This window comes from Triticum urartu, chromosome 4A, assembly GCF_056163025.1.
Source record: "Triticum urartu cultivar PI428250 chromosome 4A, HENAU_Tu73, whole genome shotgun sequence".
NCBI classification, from domain to species: Eukaryota; Viridiplantae; Streptophyta; class Magnoliopsida; order Poales; family Poaceae; genus Triticum; species Triticum urartu.
The window spans coordinates 186,651,343-186,671,768 of record NC_141876.1 but is presented as its reverse complement, the minus strand read 5'-3'; the positions used below and the strand labels follow the sequence as shown (position 1 = coordinate 186,671,768).

The 20,426-nt window shown below is 49.7% G+C and overlaps 1 protein-coding gene and 1 pseudogene across 7 annotated transcripts in view; one reads left to right on the top strand and one right to left on the bottom strand.

The window, feature by feature from the left end:
• Nucleotides 1-20,426, bottom strand: part of LOC125532201 (putative 14-3-3-like protein GF14-H) — a 40,676-nt gene that overhangs the window by 2,335 nt on the left and 17,915 nt on the right. The gene's annotated exons all lie outside the window — the stretch shown is intronic.
• LOC147975323 (uncharacterized) lies at nt 3,651-6,813 on the top strand (annotated as a pseudogene).

Below are 20,426 nucleotides of genomic sequence, written 5' to 3'. Positions count from 1 at the left end.
AGGCGGACAGAAACATCCTTGAAGGGGTTGTGGTCCTTCATGAAATGCTCCATGAGATCCACACAAAAAAACTAGATGGGGTGGTTTTTAAGGTGAATTTTGAGAAAGCGTACGATAAGGTTAAGTGGCCATTTCTTCAGCAGGCCTTGCGATTGAAAGGATTCGATCAATCCTGGAGAAAGCAGGTAGACTCTTTTACGCAAAAAGGCAATGTTGAAATAAAAGTGAATGATGATATAGGTCATTATTTCCGGACACACAAGGGTCTAAGACAGGGAGACCCGATGTCACCTATCTTGTTCAACATAGTGGTAGACATGTTACAATTTTGATAGGAAGAGCTAAAGAAAATGGCCAAGTAGGTGGTCTCGTCCCACATCTAGTGGATGGTGGAGCGTCCATTCTACAGTACGCGGATGATACTATCATCTTCATGGAGCATGATTTGGCGAAAGCAAGAAATATGAAGCTTGTGTTATGCTTATTCGAGCAGTTGTCGGGGTTAAAGATTAACTTCCATAAAAGTGAATTGTTCTGCTTTGGAAGAGCTAAAGACGAACAAGAAGCTTACAAACAACTGTTTGGATGTGGGTTGGGCTCGCTGCCTTTCACATATCCGGGCATACCGATTCACCATTGCAAGCTCTCTAACAAAGAATGGAAGTGCATTGAAGATCGATTTGAAAAGAAACTAAGTTGCTGGAAGGGCAAACTTATGTCATATGGAGGCCGACTAATTCTCACTAATTCAGTGCTCACGAGTAAGCCAATGTTTCTCCTGTCCTTCTTTGAGGTACCAGTAGGGGTACGGAAAAGATTGTACTTCTATCGATCGCGTTTTTCCTGGCAGAGCGACGAGTTAAAACGGAAATACAGACTTGCTAAATGGGATATTATCTGTAGGCAGAAGGACCAAGGTGGTATTGGCATCGAAAATTTAGAGGTGAAGAACAGGTGCTTACTCAGCAAGTGGCTGTACAAGTTATCTGTAGAGACCAATGCCACATGGGCCCAGATTCTGCGTAATAAGTACCTGCATTCTAAGACCTTATCACAGGTGACGGTCAGACCAACCAATTCGCCTTTTTGGAAAGGACTGATGAGAGTGAAATCAGCCTTCTTCCACAGGACAAAATTTATCGTTGGCAATGGTACTTCCACGAGATTCTAGGAGGATACGTGGCTAGGGGAGACGCCTCTGGCTATCCAATACCCTTGTCTCTATAATATTGTTCATCATAGAGATGCTTATGTTCCAACAATATTACAGTCCAATCCTCTAAATATTCAATTCAGAAGGGCGTTAGTGGGAAACCTTTGGGAAGCTTGGCTTCATCTAGTTAGAAGATTGATGGATGTCCACCTTTCTCAACAGCCAGATCAGTTGGAAACTAACCAGGAATGGAGTGTTTTCGGTAAACTCCATGTATTTGGATATTATCAACTCGGCCTCTATCCCTCGATCGGTGCATATTTGGAAAGTCAAAGTGCCCTTAAGAATTAAAGTGTTCATGTGGTTTGTCCACAAACAAGTCATTCTCACTAAGGACAATTTGGCAAAACGTAACTGGTCAGGATTTCGAAGGTGTAGCTTCTATGATCATGATGTCAAATACCTCTTTCTTGAGTGCCCAATGGCCAAAATTTTATGGTGGTCTGTCCATATAGCGTTTAACATTGCTCCTCCTACTAGCATCCACGCGTTATTTGGGACGTGGCTAAATGGAGTTGAGATAGAAACAACGAGACACATCCGTGTAGGCATATGTGCTTTATTATGGGCTATATGGAACTGCAGGAACGATTTGGTTTTTAACAGAACAACAAATATTCATTTCTTGCAGGTTATCTTCCGGGCCACTACGCTGCTCCGTATGTGGTCGCTACTCATTCCCATGGATGCCAGGGAGCGTAGGGAGCGTATGGTTACTGGGTCTATCCGCTGGGAGACGGTAGCGCGGGATATCTTCAACCGGTTTGGATGGCGGTCATGTAATAGGACAGGTGTTTAGTTTCCTATCTTTTTTATGCCGCCGGTTGTGGTTGTCCCGATTTCCTGTTTTTAGCTCTATGTTAGTGTTTTTACTTTTTGAGGCTTGGAGACTGTGTTGAACTATTTGCTTATTAATAAATTGGCCGCATGCATCGTTCTGATCCAGAGGCCGGGGGATAGCCTCCTTTTTGAAGAAAAAAAGTACAACTCTCTTGATATGTTTTTAGTAACTCCGATGATCAAACCTGAACCAACTATTAAGAATCTAGGTAACTCGCAAGTAACTATCAATTTGTCATATACGGCATAATTTCTGGTGCAAAAGGATCTTTTCATGCAGCATATTAGGAGCAATGATTTGGTTAGCTAGAGTGGCAAAACAAAACATGGAAGGTACTAGTCTTCTTGAGATGACGTACTGAACACTATTGGACAGGATGATAAAACAAGCCAAAACATAATCAGTATTCAATTTCGCAAGACATTGCTCACTTGCTTGTGCAGAATTACAAGGCTGTTAGCACACAAACATGTCACCGTGTACCCCTGGCCTCGAGCACGATACGCAAGACAACATCGTCGGAGGGACCACACCGGGAGCGCGATACGCAAGACACGCCGGTGAGAACTTTTGAGTCTGAAACCCCAAACGCCAGGGAGGGACCCTATCTGGGAGTGTGGCGGCTATGGGCTGCCCTAGGTCAGTCCAACCGCCCCTAGAGCCTCGAGGATCGTTGCCCTCCAACACAAAGAACGAGTAAGCTGTTAGAGTTATATTACTGATGTCTTTTGGCCTTTTGTATTCTAGTCTCTTGGCATTCTCTTGTAGCCTTTTGGCATCCTAATGTATGTGTATATATGCTGGCTTTGGCCTTCTAGTAATACAAGTTGCATATTCATGTCATGGTATTAGAGCCTAGGTCTTTTTTTAGCACGCGCAACTCGTGCTTGACCCGCTGCCGTGGTCTCCTTCTCTACTCCGGCTGCTGCCTGCCGCTTTCCAATCCATCTGCCGCTTGGTTTTTCCTACGCACATATATTTCCAAGCATATGGTTCGAGTCATCTGCCTGGTCAACTTCTCTGCCTGAAGATATCTGCATCGCGCTGCACCACCCACTTGGTAGATTCCTCTGGATCGAGTCTGTCCGATCCACCCGTGCTGCAACGCGGGGTCGCGGGGGCACCTCCGCCTCCGGCTCCTGACGCGGGACGCAAGCCGCTGAGCTGTGACACGGGGTCGCGGGGGCACATCCGCCGCCGCCGGCTCCTGACGCGGGGTCGCGGGGACATCCGCCGCCGCCGCCGGCTCCTGACGCAGGATGCCCGCAACGCGGGGACGCAGGGTTGCCTGGGTCTCATCCGCCGCCAGCTCCTGAACGGGACGTCCGCTGCTGCACTCACTCCAGATCGGGACGCCGGCCGCTGCACTTGCTTCTGTTTCGACCGCCATCCCGGATCGAGCTACCCGTCACTCCGGCTGCCTTCTCCAGGCCGTGACCTCTTTGATTGCTCTCTGGCTGGTTGGTCCGGTGGTTCCCGTGCTCCTGTGCTGCTATTTGTTTGTTATCTCCCCGTCTGCATATACAGTTAACTGAAGTGGGCTCTTCGGGTGGCCTTTGCATTAAAAAAAAGATATAGAAAAGGAGCAGCGTGTCTTCATCATCATCAGGCTATGTCGCCATCCCTCGCTGCCCAGTGATATTTGATGGGGCTAATTATGCCGAGTTTGTTGCCTTCATGCGCATTCACATGCGTGGCCTTCGTCTCTGGGGCGTTCTTGCCGGTGAGGTCCCCTGTCCTCCGCGCCCAGTCCCTCCTGTGGCTCCTACTCCATCGCCGACGCCACCAGCTCTTGCTGTAGATGCTTTTGATGATGATAGGGCTGCAGCCAGGGTTGCTGCTGATGATGCGGCTGCTGCTTATGACCAACAGGTCTTGGATTATTCGGATGCTCTTTTCGTTTATCGTGATGATTTGACTGCTTACACTCAGTGGTGTGATGATGATGCTCGCGCTGCGGCTGTCCTCACTTCCAGTGTTCTTCCTCAGTTTGCTTCCGAGTTTATGGGTCTCAGTACTGTCTTTGAGATGTGGACTCATTTTCGCCAGCGTTATCAGCCCTCTGGTGATGCTCTCTACTTGTTTGTGGTCCGTCAGGAGCATGCTCTTCAACAGGGAGACTCCACTATTGATGAGTTCTACACTCAGAGTTCTGCTATCTAGCGCCAGCTTGACTCTCTTCGCACTGCTATTTGTGGCACTTGCCCATGTTGCCAGACTGAGGTCAGACTTGGAGTTTCAGCGCGTCTATGAGTTCTTATCGCGACTCCGTGGCGAGTTTGAGCCTCGACGTGCTCAGTTGTTTGCTCGTGGTCGTGTTCCTATTTCTGAGGTGCTTTCTGAGCTTCGTGCTGAGGAGACTCGCCTACGTGGTGCCGGTCTGCTTCAGGTTCCTTCAGTGCTTGCGACTCAAGCTACTACTCCACCAGTATCCTATCGCTCCAGTGCTCTGCCGCTACTACCCACTCCTGGTAGTGAGGGCCACACTCGTGAGGGCCGCTCTCGTCCTCGTACTCATTGTGGCTACTGCAACAGGGATGGTCACCCCGAGTCTGATTGCTTCAAAAAGAAGCATGATATGCGTAATAGGGAGCGCAATTCCTTTATTGGGACTCGTGCTTCTTCCTCGACGTTGTCTACTGTCTCCTTGACCGAGCAAGATATTATGAAGCTTAAGCGTCTGCTTGCTGCTTCAGGTACTTCGACAGGTACTGCAGGCTCTATGACTGGTGCTTCTAGTGTTGAGCGACCACCATCTACACAGTCAGGTACATGCCCATGGGTTCTGGATTCTGGAGCTTCATTTCATATGTCTTCCGATTCCTCTGTATTGTCCTCTCTTAGATCTCTCGATTTCCCTATTAATGTTCTTACTGCTGATGGTACTCCTCTTCCTGTTGCTAGTCGAGGCATTCTTTCCACTTCTTCATTTCAAGTCCCAGATGTTTCTCATGTTCCTCGCCTTACCATGAACTTATTTTCTGCAAGTCAGCTTACTGATTCTGGTTGTCGCGTCATTCTTGACGTTGATTCTTGCACTGTCCAGGATCGTCACACGAAGGCCGTGGTTGGGGCTGGCCCTCGCCGCCTTGACTCCCAGGGGCTTTGGGAGTTAGACTGGCTTCATGTTCCTTCCGCTGCCACCACACTAGCCAGTACATCTGCCTTTGCCGCTTCAGCTACCAGCTCCTTCCAGCAGTGGCATCATCGACTTGGTCACCTTTGTGGCTCTCGGCTATCGTCTTTAGTTCGTCGTGGTCTTCTGGGGCCTATCTCAGGAGATGTCTCTTTGCAGTGTCAGGGTTGTAGGCTTGGTAAACAAGTTCAGTTACCTTATCCTACTAGTGAGTCAGTGTCTCAACGCCCTTTTGATTTAGTTCATTCCGATGTGTGGGGACCGGCTCCCTTCGCTTCAAAAGGGGGCCATCGATACTATATTATTTTTATAGATGATTTCTCTCGCTACACTTGGCTTTACTTCATGTCTTCTCGTAGTGAGGTTCTCTCTATTTATAAGCGTTTTGCCGCCATGGTCCACACTCAGTTCTCTACACCTATTCGTGTGTTTCGTGCTGATTCTGCTGGCGAGTATATCTCCAAAATGTTGCGTGGTTTTCTTGCTGAGCAAGGTACTCTTGCACAGTTCTCTTGTCCCGGTGCTCACGCTCAAAATGGCGTGGCTGAGCGCAAGCATCGTCACCTTCTTGAGACAGCTCGTGCGATGATGATTGCTGCCTCTCTTCCGCCCCATTTCTAGGCTGAGGCTATCTCCACTGCCACATATCTCATAAACATTCAACCCTCATCTTCTCTACAAGGAGGTATTCCTCTAGAGCGTCTTTTTGATCATTCTCCTGATTATTCTACTCTTCGATTGTTTGGTTGTGTTTGTTATGTTCTCCTTGCCCCCCGAGAACGGACCAAACTAACCGCGCAGTCTGTCGAGTGTGTTTTTCTGGGCTATAGTGATGAGCATAAGGGTTATCGGTGTTGGGATCCTGTGGGTCGACGGATGCGTATTTCTAGGGATGTAACTTTTGATGAGTCTCGTCCATTCTACCCACGACCATCCTCTTCGACCTTTTCAGTGGAGGATATCTCTTTTCTCACGTTTCCTGATACACCTCCCCTATGCCTCATATTCCTCCTCGTCCCACTATTGCAGATCCGACACCGTCTTCTCCTATCGTTTCTTCTCCTCTCTTATTGCATGACACTCCACCTTCGTCACCGATGTCTTCGCCATCTCCATCACCTCGGTGGTTCCTTCTCATCCCACTTTTCCTTTTCATTATACCCGTCGTCGACGTGTTATGGATGAATCTACTGACATGCCATCTACTTCTGATGCGCCATCTTCCTCGTCCCAGCCGACTTATGGTCTTCGCGCTCGACCTTGCCCTCCTCCTGACCGCTATTCTCCTAGCCAATATGGCCTTTCAGTTGTACTTGAGCCCACCTCTTATCGTGATGCTGTTGTTCATCCTGAATGGCAGTTTGCGATGGCGGAGGAGATTGCTGCACTTGAGCGCAACGGCACATGGGATCTGGTTTCTCTTCCTCCCCGTATTCGTCCCATCACTTGTAAGTGGGTCTATAAGATTAAGATCATGTTGTGCGCGCTGCTGTGCAGGATCATGTTGTTGCTCTTCGGTATGTGCCTTCTGAGTTACAGCTAGCGGACTTCTTCATGAAGGCTCAGACTAGAGCGCAACATGGATTTCACCTCTCCAAACTCAGTGTTGTGGATCCACCATGAGTTTGAGGGGGGGTGTTAGAGTTATATTACTGATGTCTTTTGGCCTTTTGTATTCTAGTCTCTTGGCATTCTCTTGTAGCCTTTTGGCATCCTAATGTATGTGTATATATGCTGGCTTTGGCCTTCTAGTAATACAAGTTGCATATTCATGTCATAAGCAAGAACATGATAGATATTTAAAAAGTAGAGTAAACAGTAGTAGATGAGTTTGCAATGTGTTGTTATCCAAGCACGACACGCAAGACAACATCGTCGGAGGGGCCACACCGGGAGCGCGATACGCAAGACACGCCGGTGAGAACTTTTGAGTCTGAAACCCCAAACGCCAGGGAGGGACCCTATCTTGGAGTGTGGCGGCTATGGGCTGCCCTAGGTCAGTCCAACCGGCCCTAGAGCCTCGAGGATCGTTGCCCTCCAACACAAAGAACGAGTAAGCAAGAATGTGATGAGATTTAAAAAGTAGGGTAAACAGTAGTAGATGAGTTTGCAATGTGTTGTTATCCAACCGGCTATCACCTCTCATCTATATATGACACGGCTAGATTTCCCACACACAAAACGGCTCAAGTTCGAGCCAAAATTTGACCTAACTCGGAATCACACATGGGTGTCCACCCCAAATTTAGCCCGACTGTCCGGCCATCTCTAGGTCTGCGAACAGCATCATGATTTTCCAGCTCCAGAACTCGCATATGACCTTGGATGGAGATGACCCCAAAAGTAAATTTATCCGTTTCGATGACATGAACAACTTGCATGTTGAGCGTTTTTTGATTCGAGATCATATTGATGGCGTTTTGACTCTTTTTAACTGCTAAATCTGAAAAGGCATGATATTTTGGCCGGACATTGCCGGGACTGTCCGGCCATTGTCTGGGCCAGTCCGGCCTCAATTTCGTCGGACAGTCCGGCCACTGTCTGGGTACAGAACGACAGTCAGGCCTGAATTTGGTCGAACGGTCCGGCCATCTTCAGATCCTGCTGCTGCAGATGTAACGCCCCTATAATTAGAAAGTATTTATGGGACAAGATTCATATGCAACACAACTCAATTAGTGCAAAAGAAAAGTACAAAACAGTAGCTAGGAAGAAAAACAGAAAAACAAAAGAATAAAAGGAAAAAGGAGCAAACTACTGTGTCACTAGGCCTAAGTGCCACAGTGCACCGAAGCCTAGCCCACCCAAGGTCTTCTTCCTCTGTACAAAGGAGGAGGCAGACCCTTCTGCGTGGCATGCATCCACGTCCGCCATGGCCTCGGCTGCCGCCGTGTCGAGCATTTAGCGACTCCCTGGGGAGGATAAGGCCACTCCCGACGCTGTAGACAAACCCTAATCCCCTCGTTCTTCCCCCTCGCGCCTTGCTCTCGACCTGAAGCTCGCCCAAGCTCGCGCGCGCCACGGCCATTGTCGTAGCCGCGGCCACCGGTCTCCCCGTCGCCTGATAGCATGTCCAGGAGCCTCCCCGCAATCCTCTCCTTCGTCTACACCAAAGAACCCATGCCGGAACGCCCCGCAGCCTCGCCATCGTCCTCATCTTCACCCACGGTCGCCGACGTCTGTCGCCGGTTGCCACTGCTCCGGGCCACCCCCGACTTCCCAACCTCGCCCATCGAGCACCGGGGTGAGACCCTCTGCCGATTCCGTCGCTTTTCCCCTTCGATCTGTGTCGTTTGCCACCGCTCCCGTGCTCGTCCGTGGTCGCCATGGCCGGAGCTCCGTTGCCGTCCCTCTGGCCGCGCTTGTCACGAGCCCCTGCGTGCCCATCCCGCGCTCGCTCGCTCCTGCCCGTGCACACGCCAGCGCCCGTGCCGCCCGCAACCGCTGCTGCCCTCGTGCGCTGCTGCTTGCTGTTCCCGCGGCTGCACTGCTCTCTGCCTGCAGCTCGCTGCTCTGCTGCTTCTCTTGCTGCTCGCTACTGCTGCTGCTCTATGCTGCCGCTTACTACTGCTGCTGCTCCGCTTGCTGCTCACTGATGCTCCGCTGCTAGTTCTTGCTGCGGTGCTGCTCTTGCTTCCTGCGCTGCTGCTGCTCTTGCGTCGCTGCTCCTCTACTGCTGCTTACTAGTACTGCTGCTTACTCCTGCTACTACGTTGTTGCTTGATGCTGCTGCTAATGGCCATGGCTGCCGTGGCTCTACGCCCATGCGCGCTGGCCATGGCAACACAGCCTGAGCCACTGGATGTGAGGCGGCCCTGTTCAAGTAGTTTAGGCTTAATCACTAGTTAGGTTAGCTACTGGTCATATGACATGTGGACCCCCATTTAATTAAGCTAGTTTATTTATTTATTTGTTAGCTATAGCCTATGACATGTGGGTCGTCACCTCTCCTTTTGAACAGTCACATTGACTTGGTCAATTCGGATTAAATCAAATTAAAATAAAACCAAAGAATTCAGAAAATCTTTTGAACTTTGAAAATTCATAGAAAATAATCCGTAACTCCCATGAAAATAATATATATAAGAAAAATGATCAGAAAAATATAGCGAATCTGAATATGCCATCCACTTACCTGTCACACCCATCTAACATGGTGAATATCGACAATCCATGCCTAGGTCAATATACTGGATAATACCTGGAGCAGGGAAAATATCACCGAATATTTCCCCCTTCTTTTAAAATGCGTAGTAAAGCATTAGAGCACATCACCAACACATATTGCCCTGACATACATTCCGTAATGCATTTGTTTGCTCCCTTATTTATTTATTCCGTGTTACTTCTTTTCCGGTAGACCCTAAGACTGTCGCTGCCCCCGAGTACGCTACGTTGACGACGACCCTCCCATCTCGGCAGAGCTTTCAGGCAAGCAAAACTCCCTTGATCATTCCTATATCGCCCATTCTTCCTCTCTCATGCTTGCATTAGATTTTGCTACTGTTGTTCGATAGTTCCTATTCTGATGCATAGCCTGCTTTTGTAACCTCCTCTTGTTACTTTACCTGTTATCCTATATGCTTAGTATAGGTTGGTTAGTGATCCATCAGTGGCCCCGCACCCTTGCCCGTGTTGCCATGCTTTGCTTCCGGATGACTCGACCAATGTGATCGAGGTGCAGAGACCGACACTCCACCAAACACCCCCCCCCCTTAGTTGTACGACTCTGCAGAGATACTATCGAGTGCCGAGGGTGATGCCTCGTATCCCACTTACGATGATATCTCTGTAGTGTAGCACATCGAGTGTGGTTAACCGACGGTGATTCCTCGCTCACCACTCCCGATGATGTCTCTGTCGTGCATCTCCTCAAGCGTGAACCCATCGAGGGTGATTCCTCCAAATTCACCTTAACATTTTACCTCGGGTGTGAACGTTCCGAGGGTGATTCCTCTGAGTTCACCTTGATGGTATGGACCCGTACTACTTTAACCGTTACCCCGTTAACTGTTACTGCAGGACTGAAGGGACAGGTGGTACCACCCCGATAGAGGTGGACCTGATTTCCTGACAGTCCCTTGACAAGTCGGGATGACCGTGAGGGTACCCGCGAGATAACGACGCGGCACAACCGGGCAGGCAGAGACCGCCGCAGGAGAGGGATGGGCTTGGCCGATGTCGTAAGTCCGCGAGACGAGGCGACAGGATCACTGATCATTTTCGCAAGCTCTCAATACACTAACAGGTTTGGATACGTGATTTGAGTAGGCCTCTGACCTTTTCGCACTAACCACCATGTGGGAATAAGTATGGGCACTCGGCGTCGTACATTTCTCCCGAAAGCTCTTCGAGCGCCAGCAGTTGAGTGCCGCGCGCCCGGTTGGACGGTAACCGCCTGCGCTTGTATAAAGTGGGTTTGCTCCAGGCCGCATACGCAACGCACGGGAGTGCTTAGGACGATTGGCCCATGACCCCTTCACACTTAGGATGTAGACCGGCGTGCTGACCTCTCTGTTGAGCCTAGGTAGGACTACAGCGTGTCGATCAGCCGAGGCCGGGCATGACCAGGAAAAGTGTGTCCGGACGGAGTTAATCGAGTGTGTTGGGTAAGTTGGTGCACCCTTGCAGGGAAGTATATCTATTCGAATAGCCATGTCCACGGTAACGGACGCTCAGAACTGTATCCCGATCTACTACAACTAGAACTGGAAACTTGAATCACCAAATGGATATAATGGCCCCGGGATTGCTTTCTCGCGGGGTAGTCGAGGAAGGATCTCAGGGAGTTAATATTACATACTTGTTACTATATGATATACTAATCTACACTCTTATAATGTTGCAAGACGCTGTAAGATGCTAGTCTTCGATAGGCTAGGCCTTCCCCTCTATTCTGGCAATTCTGCAGTATAGTCCACAGATACATCCCCTTCCCATTGAAACTGATGCATACTTAGCATAGATCTGATGTAAGTATTGTGAATACTTTAGATGAGTACTCACGGTTGCTTTGCTACCTTTTTCCCTTTTACCCGATTGCTGCGATCAGATGATGGAGCCCAGGAGCCAGCTGATCCCATCGATGACTACTACTACTCCGACGGAGCCTACTACTACGTGGAGACCATCGATGACCAAGAGTAGTTAGGAGCCATTTCGATTTAGATGTCGTTGTTTTGCTAACCTTCTTAAGGAAAACTTGTTTAATTATGTCTGTACTCAGATGTTGTTGCTTCCGCTGACTTATGTATTCAAGCCTTCGTGGCCCTGGCTTGTAATATAAAGCTTTATGTTTGAATTTGTGTTTAGAGCTGTGTTGTGATATCTTCCAGTGAGTCTCTGATCTTGATCGTGCACATTTGCGTCTATGATTAGTGCACGATTGAGTCGGGGGCGTCACAACAGAGCAACAGTGTACTGTTTTGGCTGCCAAAATCTGGTGGCAACACATGCCTCCCTGTTTCTTGGCAATGCTAGCGTGCCAAAAAATAATTTGCAGTGTGTTTGTTCTAAGGACGATGTCAACACCCCATCGGCCATTACGTGCTTAGGGTGGTAAGTCTATATCAGTCATGTTTATGCTTAGGCGATAATTATATATCGACCATTGCCTGTTTAGGTTTCTAAATTTTGCTTACATCATACCCTGGAGCTGATTACCACCAATTGTCTTTAAAGAGATGGGCACAGACCCGTTCCTCATAGCACTAAGGAAGCCAAACTCCGAGAGGTTGCGCCCCATTAAGCACGTAGCATCAGGATGATTCCAATCCACCGATGCATCCGCCAAAGAAACACAAGCCGAATTATCCACGCGAATGACTTCTGCTTTATCATCGACCCATTGTATTAAGAATTGATGCATGGTACATGGCACGCATTGATTGGTGACCTGATCGCGGCCTAATATAACATTGTAGTTACTTTGCACCTCGGCGACAAAGAATGTAGTGTTCAAAGTTTTGCTTCCAATGGTGAGTTCCATGCACATTACATCTTTGGCCCCTGTCATTTCTTTGCCCTCAAAACAATTAAGCACCGCATTGGTCTTCATCAATGCATCATCATGCAATCCCAATTCTTGAAGACCGAATAAGGCATAAAATTAACCAAAGCACCATCAACAAGCATCCTAGCAACCGGCGATCCACTTATATGAGTAGCTTCAAGTGTTTCACCAGTTCTTTTGGCTTCTCAAAGATGGCATTCTTAGGACCAAAATTCAGCTGGGCCACCTCACCTTCTTCATTATAGCACGAAATTCGGCAGGGAAATATTAATATCCATATCCTGCTGAAACGGCATAGATTCATAATCCACCATCTCATCTTCATTTCCCAATGTGTATATTGGCTTTTAAGTCTCTTCGAGTGAAGTGGGAGTAATAGGTGGCGTGGATGATGTAATAGGGGTCACATCCTCCTCCGTTGATGGTGTAGGTGCTACTGCAATTAATATGGAAGTTGTTGTGTTCTCTATTTTTTTAGGCCTCAACACTTGTTCTGCTGATGCCATGGGCCAAATTTTACCGAATGATCCGTCCCTTTGCTTCTCCCTTCATGCTCCCCCTTCTCATGGTTCCTTATTCACTGTAATATCCTTTTCATAGTCTTAATTAAGCCGGGAGGACACCATTTAGGTTGGGTATATTTGGGATCCCAATGTTTGGCCTTGCTTGTGCTAGCTTCATGATCAATAGCCATGGGACCCTGCTGAACGACAACTATATTACCGTTAGAATTAGCCAGATTACCCAATAGCAATCACTCTTTGATCTCCTTTTGCTTGTCAGATTATGAAAATTCAGCATTTGGCGATTTAGCACACGCCACACTTGCTTGTTGACCTTGCTTGGAGAAGCTTGTGTTCGCCGATTAGCACCATGGCTTAAACGGCCTCGTGTAGGATAAGAAAGCCTCTCACGAGCATGCCTCCTAGCTGCTGCCCACCCTGGATGAAAAGCATAAGGAGCCATTGGGGGCTGCCCCCATCCTCCATTGAAGCCTCCCATGTAATATTGCACATAGGGGGTTGGCCCCATCCATGGTACCGATACCCATGACCCGTATGGCCTTGTGTGAGGCTAATTTTTTTCCTTCGGAGGTGATCTTGAACGCTTAAAATGCGATGGTCAGTTAGAGCTAGAACCAGCCGCTTGATTGGCATATTTGGACAGCAACATATCAAAAGTTGGCTTGATTCGCTAGCACTTGGCTTCATTCGTTCTCTACTTGCCAACTTATGAACTCTTGGGCTTCATAGATTTATCGTGTGTATTCTCTTGCACTAGTGGTTGCCCCCCGAGTGTAGGATTCTTGATGGTGATCTTCAATATCGCCTTGCCATCGGATTGCTTGTCAAGCACAATCTCTCTTCCCAAGACCTTGTCGCCCTCTTTGCTTTTCCTGGGTTCACCAATAACCACATTATCTTTATTAGCAGATTCGACTATGTTAAGCCAAACTAACATTTTCTTCCCTCCAAGTTCATGGTGTTTATCGGGAAGGTATGCAGGGGTGGACCTATATTAGGTCATCCGGTGTCACTAGACACCGAATAAAATTTGTGCGTACCTTATATAGTACGGATTTTTGGGCTGGGCACTGGTAAGTTTTGGAGCTGGACACCAGCCAGCCCAACGATAAACGAGCGAGGCAGTGCAGACCATCTAGCGTAAATTCCCATCCTTCTAGAGACACGTGACCCTAGCGGCCTGGCCGCCGGGGTGCACACCCAGGCCTGGCTAGCTATCCATTGATTAATCAATCCCCTATACCAATGACTGATTCATCATGTTTTTGCCTAACAATGTAAGATGTGACAATTTAAGCTCATTATAGCCGCTATAGAAGTGGTCATGAAATTTCTGCTCTAGTTGCGACCATAAGAGAATACAGCCATGTGGTAAAGCAGCAAAACATGAAAATGTGGTGCCACTTAAAGATAGGGGAAATAGATGCACTTTCAGTTCACTCATGGAACCTGCTTCACCTAATTGTGCTAGATATTGACTGATGTGTTCCCAAGTTGTTTTCGTAACCTCACCGTTAAATTTAGCAAAATCAGGAACTTTAGAACTTTGAGGGTACAAAACTGTATCGAAGTGTTCACGGTAAGGCTTTTGGTACACACGGGTCCTTACTTTCGGCTCGTTTCTGGAAGTTTCTTGAAACATCTTACGCAAATCCTCCCTTAATTTGTCTAAAATTGGGTCCGAGGTAGATGAAGATGCTTTTGGTGATAGCGTAGGAGCAACATGATTACTAACTACGGGTGCAATTTGTGGTGTGGGCACTGAACAAGAATTTGACGGAAGACTAAACATGCTTGTGCTTATGGGTGGTGTGATAAAGTGATTCGAGGTCAACGCCGAATTGGGCACACTCATAATAGGACTAGGGCATGTAGGTGTAGCCACATGTTGATTGTCTTAGCTAGGATAGAAATTCAGTGACATGCGAGGTGCCGACGAAATAGGTAAAATTGGATTAGGGTTTTCTATCCTAGCAGATAAACCAACATTACCGCTAGATGACACGGGCATATTTTCTAAAAATTCATATTTGCTATGAATGAATTACACATCATCACAAGGAATATAATCACAGCCACTTGCTCTAGCGATTCTTGTTTGTCGTCGAGAGGAGGGAACTTGATGTCACCAACCGGAATGATGTTGCCTTGACGGTCCTTTGAATTTACAAGAAAAGCCTGCAAATCCTCCTCCTTGATTGAGCGCCTCATAAGCCTCCTCTCACTGCTTCTTGTGCACTTCATAGGCATGCGATGTTCTCCAATAATTCATCAAGACCGGTCTTGATGGTGTTATCGGCGTCACCTCCTATGGGCTTCGAGAGGTTAGACATAGTTGATGATCCTTGATCTTTCAGCTGTAGCAAAGTCACCGGAAGTGTATTACACGAAAACGTCACCGTGTACCACCGATGTCAAGCGTGACACGCAAGACAAAGTCGCCGGAGGGGCCTCATCGGGAGCGTGATATGCAAGACACGCCTGCGAGAACTTTTGAGAACCAAAACCCCACACGCCTAGAAGGAACCCCCATCAGGGAGTGCGGTGGCTATGGCTGCCCTAGGTTGGTCCAACCGCCCATAGAGCCTCGAGCCAGGGAGTGCGGCGGCTATTGAAGCAAGAACAAAGGAGAGATGTAAAAAGTAGTAGATGAGTTTGCGATTGTGTGTTGTTATTCAATCGGCCATCACCTCTCATCTATATATGAGGCGGCTAGACTTAACGTACAAGAAAAGGACTCCAATTCCTGTCCAAAGAGCCAAAATTTGACTTGACTCGGAATCACCCACAGGCGTCCGGCCCAAATTTGGCCGGACGTCCGGCCATCTCAAGGTCTGCATACAATAGCATGATTTTCGGGCTCCAGAATTCGCATATGACCTTGTATGCAAATGACCCCAAAATCAAATTTATCCGCTTCGACGAGACAAACAACTTTACTGTTGAACGTTTTTTTATTCAGGTTTCGACTTGTTTTCTAACTGCTAAATCTGAAAAAGCACGAAATTTTGGCCGACAGTGCCTCGACTACCCGGCCCTTGTCCGGCCACATTTTGGACCTTTTGATCTCTCCATGCAATTACCCGAACAATTGCTCGGACTGTCCATCCACTATCTAATCATGGCACGGCCAGACAGTCCGGCTCGAATTTGGCCGGACAGTCATGCCAGCTTCAGATCCTGCTGCTGTAGTGTGTTGTTTTGGCTGCCGAGGCTGCATGTGACCTCGCATGAAGATGACCCAAAAACGAAAGTTGTTCGTTTCAACTATATGAAGAATTTTTGTGTTGAGCACTTTTTCATTTGGCCATCTTAATAGCGGTTTTTGCCATGACAAAATCTGTTGTCAACAAAGGCAAAATCAACGAGATACTCAATAGGCTCCTTCATCATACCTAAAGAAGTAATAGTTCGACTTCACATCAATGTTTTGCCATTACGTTTTGATTACTGTTCATTGTTCAGGTCTTTTATCGAGAATTTTTCCTGTTAGTGCTTACATGCACATACATTCACCTGGGTGTTACGGTTCCACCATATCAAGCATTCAAGTACCTGAAAACGAACCTCTCCCTCTCGCATCACCTCCCCCGCGGGTGGGTCGGGAGGGCTCAGCCGCCACCGCCGCCTAGTAACCCTCCAGCGCCCTTCTCCCCCTCCGCCGCTGCCGATGGTCGGCGCCGGGCAAAACCCGTGTGTGCGACGGTGGCGGCGGAGGGTCTCTCCTCCCTCTCCCGCATCCGCGGCAGCGCGGGCGACCTGATCCGCAGGGTGCGGCCCTCCCGACAGTGTGGCAAATCCCAGAGGCGGCGAGCTCGCGGCGGTGCACGGGCGCCCAGATGGGATTCCCGGCAGCGTGCGGGCTCCCGGCGGTGGCGGGATCGGTCGACGGCGGACTTGGGCGATGGCGTCGGCCGCGCGGTGCCGGATCTCGTCACTCGTGGCGGATCTCGCCACTCCGGCCATCGTGGAGGAACCTGAACCTGGGGCGGCAGCCCCGTTAGGCATGCGGCGCCCTCAGCTGGCGACGTTCGCGGGGGGTGGATGGACGGCGTCTTGACCGCGTGGGCGGTGAGTTGTCGGTGGATCTCCGCGCTGCATGCTCTCTCCCGCTGCACTTGGTGGCTTACGATCGCGATCGTCGGCCTCGGTGCGTTCGCGGTGGCTGATGGAGGTGACATCGGACTGGAGGAAACTCCGGATGACTCGTTCATCCCGACGATGGCGACGACCAGGGTCACCGTTCTCCTCCTTGCAGGCGCCGTCGAGATCCCTGCCCTCCACCCCGACCCCATGCCCGGGTGAAAACCCAAAATCTCCTTAGATCGGGCGGCGGCGACACTGCGTGTGTCGTACCCTTCTTGGAGGCGCCGCCTGGGGCGTTTGGGTGCTCGGTTAGAGGAACTGCAGGCGGAAGGGATCGGACCAGTAGCAACAGGTGGTGTTCGTGACGGAGGAGCGGCGTGGCATCTGGCATGTCGACAACGGCGGGTCTCAGCGGCATGGAGCAGCGGGGTCTCGCCGGTGGGCGGGTGATGATGGACGAGCGCAGGATGGTGGCTTTGTCTGGCACCGTGGTGGCATCGACGACATCTAGACCGAGCAAGGTAGATGCAGCAATACAGCACTGAAGATGGATTGGTGGCAGGTGGCGGCAGCGGCGGCCTCATACCCAGCAGGCGTCCTGGTTGAGGAATGCGCCGGACTGGTGGGTGCCCCATACCCGGCAGGCGTCCTGGTTGGGACCTCAGGTCTTAGATGTTAGGTTTGGCTGCGAGGTCTGTTTGGTATTAGGCCCAGACTATCAGCATCCCTTCATCAATTGGATAGGAGTAGCGACAGATGTTGCCAGACGGTGGCTTTAGTCTTACTTTTGTATAACTTTGTAAGGTCTTGTGTGAATAATTAATAAAGTGGCTGCATGCATCGTACAGATGCAGAGGCCGGGGGTCCTCCTCCTTTTCTACAAAAAAAAGCATCCAAGTACATATGATTGCAGCTGGCATTTGATAGCTAACATTACGGAGACTCTACATGGACACCATATGAATTTCTGCTGCTCACATTCCCCACGTTGCGCCACCGCTCCCTCACCATGGTTCTATCATGCGCATGCCCGTTCCGGCCCCCGGCATCCTCGTCGACTCCCCTGCCCGACCCTTACTACGGATGCATGCCCCTAAATGAGGTCATCGACGTATGCGATGACCTTGGGCTGGAATTTGAGCTCACGGCATGGCTCTTCCTACGCTCGCCTATCACCCCTCTCATGGTTGCTGGCTCGCATGGTTGCCGCACTCGCTGGCGGGTCATTCAGTTCCCTTACCCTCTTGACTGTGACTCGATGGCTCTCGTTCTTTGCTGCCTATTTGGTGGGGATCATCGAGCGTTCAATGTCTCCTTCAAAGATGAAGCGTGATTTTCCTTCATGGTGGCCTGCCCAGCCGTCGCCCACCTCATCGCAGGATACGGTGACTCTGCCAGATCCTGCACAACTGCCACCTATTCCACCTGCCACCCTAGGCCAGCCAGTCCCAGCTGCAGTTGCGCCCACTCCTCTTCGCTTTGCCACCCCAGCTCCACCCCCACCCCAGCCAGCCTACTATGGTCCCTCCACGCCCTGTTGTGTCAACACCTCCGACCCGTTCGCCCCCATTAGATGCTATCATGTGCACGTCCGTGCGCCATCCGCGCCCGACCGCCGCTACCAGAGCGGGGCTGGCGGGAGAGGCTGCCACTGACGCCCATGTCCATGTTGTCGCTCACAAGGGGCCAGCCTATAAGAAGTGCGTCAAGGATGCGGTTGCGGTGCGCCGTAGCGCGCGCCTTGGCGATCTGGAGCCCTACAAGAGGGAGCAAATGGCTGACAAGGCCGCCAAGGTCAAGGCCAAGCACCTTGACATGCTGCAGGACGCCGAAGACTACGACGCCGCTCTCCGTGATGCCAAGCTTGTTGTCGAGGACGACGGCCCTACCTCCCTAATGGCCCTTGCCTACCTGGCCCATCTTTGTGGCTCCTCTAGGGAGGAGATTGATCTCGTGGCCTCTGCAGTGGCTGGTGATGCCAACTGATGATCATGTGTCCCTTCTACCATAGCCGTGTGGGTCGTTGTATTTCGGCTCTGCATTTTAGTTTCTTTCCAATGGTGTCGTGTCTAGTTATCCATGTGTAATGCATCTCTGTCATTGCGTTCCTGGAATGTTACAGTTCTAGGTGACATGGACAAATGTAAGGATGTCCTATCTGAATTATCTGCAATTAAGCCTCACCTTTTGCTTCTGCAAGAAACCAAGTCGGCTACGCCCAATGACCAAAAAATCTGCTCCTTCCACCGACGATCGCTCAACAAGTTCATCACCTTACTAGCCGCTGGCACGGCTGGTGGTCTGCTCCGCGGCCAAGACCTCCTCGCTCCCTATCTCCACGCATGCCAACCAGACATACTGTTCCTCGGTCTCTTTAGAATCCCTCGCCCATCCATCGGCGATCACAGTCGCAAATGTTTACGCTCCCATGATCCAATCCCTGAAGCTGGATTTCCTTGATGAAATTACACAAATTGCTCCCCCTAACTCCGAGCCATGGCTCATTGTGGGGGACTTCAACCTTATCCGCTACCCTCACGAGAAAAACAACAATAATTTTCATGCCCAAGAGGCAGCTGCTTTCAACGACGCAATCAACAGCCTGGCCCTCATCGAGCTGCCCTTACTAGATCGCCGTTTTACGTGGTCAAATAACCGCGAGAACCCTGTACTAGAATGACTAGATAGAGCCTTCATTAACATTGCTTGGAACACTGCCTTCCCTAACACTCACCTCACATCACTCACACGCATCACATCAGACCATGCCCCCCTCATCGTATCTATCTTCACCTCCATCCCTCGCTCCCGCCGATTCCGGTTTGAACGACACTGGGCCTTCCACCCTACGTGTCGTCAAATTGTAGCCTAGGCATGCAGCCCAGTAGCCCAACCCCCTCCGTCGGCCTCCGCGGATCTGGCCCGCGTTCTCAAACTGTGTCGTTCCCACCTCAAGCAATGGGCCAAATCCATCGCCCCGGTCCACGTTCGAGAAACTAGATGTAAACACATTAACCTCATTGATCTTAAAGAAGAATAGTGGCACCTCTCGCCTGCTGAACTCTGCCTTCGTAATGTGATTAAACAGACCATGCTCCGAGCCACTAGGGACCACTCGAACATGCTCAAGCAATGTGCAAAACTTCGATGCGCCATCTTTGGGGATGAAAACAAGTTTTTACACTCCTCGCTTTCTCAATGCTTGCGCAGTAATCAAACCCCTGTCCTGCGCGACCAAGGAAACGAATACCATGCTCACCATGACAAGGCCCTAATCCTTAAGAATTTTTACCACAGTCTGCTCGGGATTGCTGCGCCCACCTCCTGCAACTTCAATCTCATGGAGCTCTACCCTACTCCAGTCCCTCAACTTAGATTTCTGGCCGATCCTTTCTCTAATGACGAGATCAAGCAAGCCTTCCTTCACATGAATGCCAATGTGATCCCTGGACCGGATGGTTTCTTTTACAGATCGTTCTGGACCCTCTTCAAGACTCCCCTGGCCAATTTCTTTAAGGAATTTGAGCTTTGCAATTCGAAAACTGAGCGGTTTAACAGATCAGTTTTGGTGCTCCTACCAAAAACAGACTCCGCCTGCACAACTGATGCGTTTA